Source organism: Copidosoma floridanum, unplaced genomic scaffold, assembly GCF_036245765.1.
Source record: "Copidosoma floridanum isolate Cflo_tuat_1 unplaced genomic scaffold, Cflo_Japanese_pri ptg000021l, whole genome shotgun sequence".
In the NCBI taxonomy this organism is placed as follows: domain Eukaryota; kingdom Metazoa; phylum Arthropoda; class Insecta; order Hymenoptera; family Encyrtidae; genus Copidosoma; species Copidosoma floridanum.
Window position 1 is genome coordinate 8146761 of NW_028321898.1, and position 7355 is coordinate 8154115.

Here is a 7355-nt window from a genome sequence, read left to right on the forward strand (position 1 = left end):
TAGTTCTGATGTAAGATATAAATTATTAATTTCAGTAATCAAAATCTGGCCTTATTCAAGCTGTATTTTTCTCGTGTTTCAGAATCCATAAACGTACTTGATAGTTATTGTAATCAACTACGTATAATAAATTATTTGATCGTAAATAATATGTCAAAAAATTGTTAAAGTTATTGAAGTTTATTTTATTGGTAAGTTTATAATCGTGGCATATGTAACCTCCGTGATACGTTACTTTAACTTAAATTTGATCAATGAACAAAGATTAATTTTATGAGTTTTGTAAAAGTTCAGCTTTAGTGAATTTATCGCAAACTAATTTTCTAATGTTACAGTGATCAGCTTAGAAGAATTAAGAGTGAAACATAAGAAATTAATTGCAGTTTTACTGAGTAAATTTAACTTTTAATACAGGAATCTCTTGGATCTCAGCCTGTGGCTAGTCAAATAAATAGACTCTTTCAAATCCATAAGGGTATTAGTCAGCTTTTTTATCCAATTTCTTTTGTTGTGCTACGAGATTATACACTATTAGCTAGATTTTCTATTATAGCAAGTTTGAATTCAAATGTCTTTAAAACATTTTGTTTGGTTCTAAAATAAAATGTAATAAAAAATTGTTAACGAGTCTCAGAAATAGCAAAGGAAGTATTTATCTATAATTTGAGAACTTTCAAAAATTCTGTCCACCATATTAGATCCGAAATTTGCAATTTTAAAACTGTAACAACGTAATCGTTATTAGCAACTTCAAATATACCCGGGAAAAATTTTTCGTCAAGGTTCTAGAAAAAGAATTGGTCTGTCATGTTTTATCCACCGTTTTGGTTTCAGTTATAATAGTACGTTAATCATCATAAACAGTCATTCAATACATTTTTGCATGATAGTATTAACTACGAGCGTATCTTAGGTAGCGCTACGAATACTGGAGTTTGGAACCAAATTTTTCAGCATAAAAGCATGGGATCTCAAGGGGACGGTTGTATTTTAATTTACTACAATTCTGTTACTATGTGGCAGTTTATAGAATAATGGTACTTATTAAAAGATATTGCAATAGTTTATCAAAAAAAAAACTATTCAAGAAAAAACAAATTAGCAGAAGAACTTTGACTATCTAATCAGGAGAGTATTTATTACTTAAGAATAATTTGAATTTGATAAAGTATGCAAATATTGGGTAAGATGTACTAATTTTATAAATAACTACATGGAAATAGAATTGTAGTTAAATTAAATACAACGTTCTTCTGAGGTCCAATACTTTTATTCTAGAAAATTTGGTACTAAACTCTGGCTTTTGCGGCGTCACCTGAGAAGTACTGGTAGTCAATATATTTAGTTGCTTCGACGGCCGAAAGTGATGAAGCTTCTTTTCAAAGCACATTGTCAAGAAGGCTACTTTACAGATAATTTAGAGAAGCTTGCTTTTCAAACTGTTCAACCGGGAAAGTATTTTTCAAATTTTTTGGGAAAAAGGCTTCTTGTTAAATTAAGAGTCAGAAGCTCACTTTCCTTAAATAATTTTTTTCTTTATTTTTTACGTTGGTTGTCCTGATATTAATGTATCTTGTACAAATACATATACACAAACAATTCTTGCACTCATACGAAAACTATAATTTTTGAAGAAACTTTAAATACTTAAATTACGATATCAATTTTAATAAATAATGTTAATTATAATAAATGAATAAGTACATTATATTCATTTCATTACTACGTCAAAACTACTTTGTAGGTTTTGTACAGTAATAAGAAAATCAATTTCAAATCGAGTGTTTGCTTAGTTAATAGTGTAAATTATCTTTTTTCTTCTGGTTCAATGGTAATTTTTCATTGGAGTACTGTTTCAATTGATGTTTACCTAATTGTAGATATAATTCAATTTTTAGTTCTCAATTACAACTGTTTATGATATTTACGAACTAAAATTTAGGAAAATCCTAGAAATTTTAAGACCTGCCCTTCTAAATCTTCCACAGTACAAACAGAAGCCACGTACTTTAAGTGTACCAACATTTATTATTATTCTGTACGTAATTGGATTAAAAGAAAAAATTTACATATAAGAACTAATCCACTTTCAGAAAAGCTTACGGCTTGCTATTCAAAAGCGAAATCAGTATAATCAGCTTAAAAAAAAAAAAAACTATATTAAAATGTTACCTTCTTCCACTGTTATTTTAATAATAAGCTTTTCCTCAAATGATTTTAAAAGTAACGTTCTTGCCAAACTCTTAAAAATGAAACCTTAATGCTACAATATTTAAAAAGTAGCTTTTTTGCCAATGTGATAGAAAACGAAGCTTTATTGCTTTGGGCTAACGACTTAATAAGTTACTTAATTATTAATGTTAAGCAGGTTTTACTGTTTTCCAACTTTTGAGATTAGGCAGAATTAATTTACAATATAACCTTAATGACTGATCAAGACAGATGTTTTATGAACCATGAAAATCCAAAAAATTTATTTAAATTGATAAACAGTAACATTCTCTAGAAAATTCCGATCGAAAAGACTGATTTTTTAATCTACTGTGACATAGAGCGTCAGAGAGCTGTAAAATACACTCTGCGACATGGAGAGCATAAATAAAACCAAAAGAAGCAAGTTCGAAATAGTACTTACAGCAATGATTGACTCTTCTTATTTCAGAGTATATCGGCGCTCCAGACGAAGAGTATGCCCAGATTGGCTCTGGACGAAAACTATACCCTTTTGATGTCCCGGGCGAAGATAATGCCCTTTTTTTTAGTCCAGACGAGAACTATGCCCTTTTCTTGATCCTAGGGAAAGACTATGCCCTTCTTTTTAATTCTGGACAAAGACAATGCCCTGTTTTTAAGCCTGGACGAAAACTATACCATTTTTTCTAGTCCGGACGAAAACTATACTTTTTTTTGGTCCTGAACGAAGACTATGCCCTTTCTTTTGAGTCTGGGCTAAAACTATGCCTGCATCTGGAAGAAAACTTAGTTAAAAAATACACAAGCATTATTCACTGACCCCTATTGTGTTGTACTTCCCCTTAAAAAAAAACCCTTCAGATTTTCTGATTCATGCTTTTGGCGGCCAATAGCCACTAGTATGCTGGAAGAAGCTGATGGATACAAAGTTCCTAAAAAGAATTCATTATTTCATATTATGGTTTCACGAAACTTGTGTTTAATTATCTATGGATACCATTGTAAAAAAAAAAAACAACTCGTAATCGTTATTCTTAGCAGGTATTGTAGATTGAGTATTTAGAGTTTGAGTAAGTATTTGAAAAAAAGAGAATGACCTTTTTAAAAAGATTTCGTAAAGTGAATATTATAAGAACTGTAGACAACAATCACTGTATAAATATATTTGACTTTATATCTAATTACAAACACAAAATTAAGGTGAGATCAAATAAATTGAACTTCATCCATGCTCCAGAAAAAAGTCAACATCTTCGTCCAGACTCGGAGAAACTGAAATAATCTAATTCTGGAGTAGAAAAAGGGCACGGTTTTCGTCTGGACCAGACAAAAGGGCAAAGTCTTTGTCCGAACTCTTATTTTGTTTTTGTTTTTGTTTTAATATTCCTTCTTAATATTATAATACTACTTATGCGTCTGTAAAGCATAGATGTACCAACCAAATGTTAAAAGTTGAGAAATGATATACTCCTGGCTTATATGAAGCAGTTTTATTGCACATAGGTAAAATATATTAAAGAGTTGCGTTATAATTTAATCCCAAAGTTTTTAATCTGAAGTATAGTAATAAATGGGTAATCATACGTTGTTCATTTAAATAGTACTAAAGAGCTTGGGGAACAGGGCGTCGAGATTTTATTGCTCACATGACAAGGAGATTGTCATCTTTATTAACAACTTAGCCAAAATATTTTGCAATCCAACGTGACCAGATAATATTTTATTTATTTTATAATAAAAATTAGAATACACATGTACTAATAACGAATATTAGTTGGCTTATTTATTTCTGGATAGTATCAATTTAGTGTAAGTTCATCTTACTCGTTTTGTCTTTTTGTTTTTTTTGTTATGGTAATGTTTTAGTCTGAGTCTTAAATTATAAAAAATAATTTGCCTAAATAGGCATCTTCTGTGTTCTTGTGGATTTTCAGAATGACTGATCGTTAGGACATCTGAAGAAGACAAAGCATCAAAACATAAATTATTTACTTTGCTTTACATTCTTACAGTAGATTTATATGAAACTCTGAACATTTGTTTATACCTAAACACGCGTTGACTACGTCTTGACTAGGTTAAATCAACACTTCTCTATTTATTCTATTCAGCAAACTCGACTGACTAGTAATTAAAGTTAGAAGAATAGGACATTAGAAACATTGTGATTTCTTGAGTATAGATCTCGTGACGCAACCAGCTATAAACTCTTGATCTAAATACTTTTTTATTTGTACTATGACTGTACGAATTTGTTTGGTTAGCATATTTCTTTGCGTTAGTATTAGTAATATAACGATTATTATCACCATCTGGAAAATTATTTTCTGGGGCTTAGCTTTAAGAGTACAGTGTCATCTTGACTTAAGGTGGTTCGCCAGTGGGTTTGTTCACAGTAGTAGCAGCTCAATGTACATACATACGTGGAGGCCTTGCGCTCTTAATGTGCGCGTACTCAAGAAATCTAACATATGTTATGCTATATAACTATATAGGTGAAAGGTCTCTTACCTCCTGAGCTGAGCACATGGCAAATCAACGAACAATCGATTTTTCCATTAAATATCTCTATAAAATCCACGCTAAGCCCCAAATTTTTTAGTGCGAGGAAAAAGCTCGTGATCTGAACTATAAATCTATCATTTTTATTTTACTATCGTGAGCGTTTTTACAGTTATATTTATCTGGTTTGGTAAGAATCCATTACCATTCGTGTATCTACCAGCCTGTAAGTATAATTTTTGCACAGCTTTTACGCCAAATTTTCTACGTTAAGCAGGTGTGAAATTTTGAGTGTAGGTACATTGGGATTTTAATAACCTGTTAAAATTTTATTGAGTTCGTAAGACATTTAGTTTTACTGGCAAACCCCCCAGATAGTGCTTTCAGATTCTTTAAGGTCTGCATGCAAAAGGAACTTTTTAAAAATCTGAACAAAATGATGGCACGTAGGATTATTATTGTATCTACCGAGACTTTCTGAATTAAAAATATTTTAAGATGGTCTTGACTGATATTCTATGTAAGGGAATATCCGTTTCTTGGCTTGACGTAATCATAAAAAATACGGAGCATGCTTTTTAGTGATATAATTAAGCCGCTGAACCCTGTTTTTGCGTGAATCAATAATCACTGTACCATCTTTAAATTTAAAATTTTTTATATTTTCTATGACATCTATGGTTTCTTCTGTTACTTCTACAATATTTTTTGAGCTGAAAACAATTTTATTTTTATCTCTGTCATCTCTTAGAAACGCTATGCTGATACTCTTACTAAAAGTTTTAGCTGTCAGCCGAACATTCATATTGTTTTGTTTCCAATCCATGTGTTGGTTTGAGATTTTTGTAGCTGAGTACAGACCATTGTTGTTTTGAAAATCAATCAGAGCTTGCAGGTAAGACCATGAGATCAAATTTTCGTTAATATCATACATGTTTAATGAAGCTCGTAAATTTTGGATCAATTTTAAGGCGTGATAGGCATCGCACATTATGAAAATGGTATCAGCAGTGACTGAATGAAAGATGTTCAGAGTTTTAAGCGTCAATATCAGTACGCAACTCTTTACACATGGTGCGATTAGACTGCAATCCATTAAAAGTAATCGAGGTAATTTTTACACCTGTACTATGTAAAGCAACTAAAACATCTCGCTCTATGTCAGCTTTTTTACATCCTAATAATGAGAATAAGAAACAGTACGCTACGGGAATTTTCTATTTACTGTTTACAGCAACAATCATTATGACAAGAACATTTTTAGCTTCTAGGACGATATCGCTCTTACATCTTTTCCCTGCAGTTATGTACCCATACTCTTTTACACAAAAAAGGTCGACTTGTTTTTTAATGCGTATTTCATCCATTACTAAATTATAAAGAATATTTTGTCACTATCCTCCTTCTGTTCCAAATCTACTTTTTTTTTAATAGCATCTAAGCTAGCTGCACAAACTCCGGATTCACATGCAATTTTGCTGTACCATTTGCTAATCTTTACTGGATGTGGTAGGTTCTTCAAGAAAGATTTATGGAAGTAATCATATGCTTTAGCTGCGTAAAAGTGAAGGGTTGTGGCAAACGATTTCAAAGCTCAGGAAAAGGAGTTCTTAAATTAGGTTATTTTTAAGTAGTCTCTCCAGTAATTAATGTGTGTGAGGAGGTATGTAGTTCTACAAAACGAAAATAGTGCTTACTAATGATGTTGAATTTTGGACAAAATATGCAAGGGAGCTTCTGTCGGAGTGTCAGTAAATATTTGAGTATTTACTGAAATACGTAACTTAAACTAAATTAAAGTATACTCCTTATTTTGTAATAAATTGTTCTACACCAATACTGCGTCTGAAACAAAGATGGATACTTCGATACTTTTTTGCTTTTATTCTGCGTTTTAAGGATTGTAGTTCTTTCTGGCCCAGTTGTAACAGTTCCTTGGGATCTGGTAAATTTCCAGCAAAGAATAACAGTGACTCTACATTAATATTGATCAGAGATTCCTTTGTGAAAAAAGTGTTAGATACACTCTTTGATTTACTATAACCAGATAAAAAAATATCTTATTTTTCATCGTATATTACTGAAATATGAGTTGAAATTTGAATTGTTACAAACCAATTGCCAAAAATTTTTGTCCCATCATCATTGCTCAGGCTCACAGAATCAGTGAAGCATCCATAAACATAACAAAGTACTAAGTACACCTACTGTGTTATTTAAAAACAAAATATTTGAACTGTTATATGACTTTCTTACTGTACCTGTACTTTATTCGACTCTAAACTGTGAGAGAGATTTCTTTTTTGTTTTTGTACAAGGCTCTTTATTACTTGAAGAGCTACTTAACGTATCACGGTTCTTCAGAAATTTATCATAATTCACAAGCGTGTCTGTCAACAGGGATGCGTGGCTGTTTTAGTCAAGAATGAAAACGATGTTATATGTTAGACATGACCCTGTACATATAGCTAATGCTGATTCTGCTTACCCGTTCAATATCTTGTAATTAGAAAAAGTAGTTGATACAGAATTATGATTCAACCTTTGCCGTATACCACCTTCAAAGAAACATTTTTTTTCAAAATGTCTACTATACATGTGCAGAACCTTTAGTAAGACATTTGTATACGCACTGATCTTTTTCAACCACACCTTTTTTT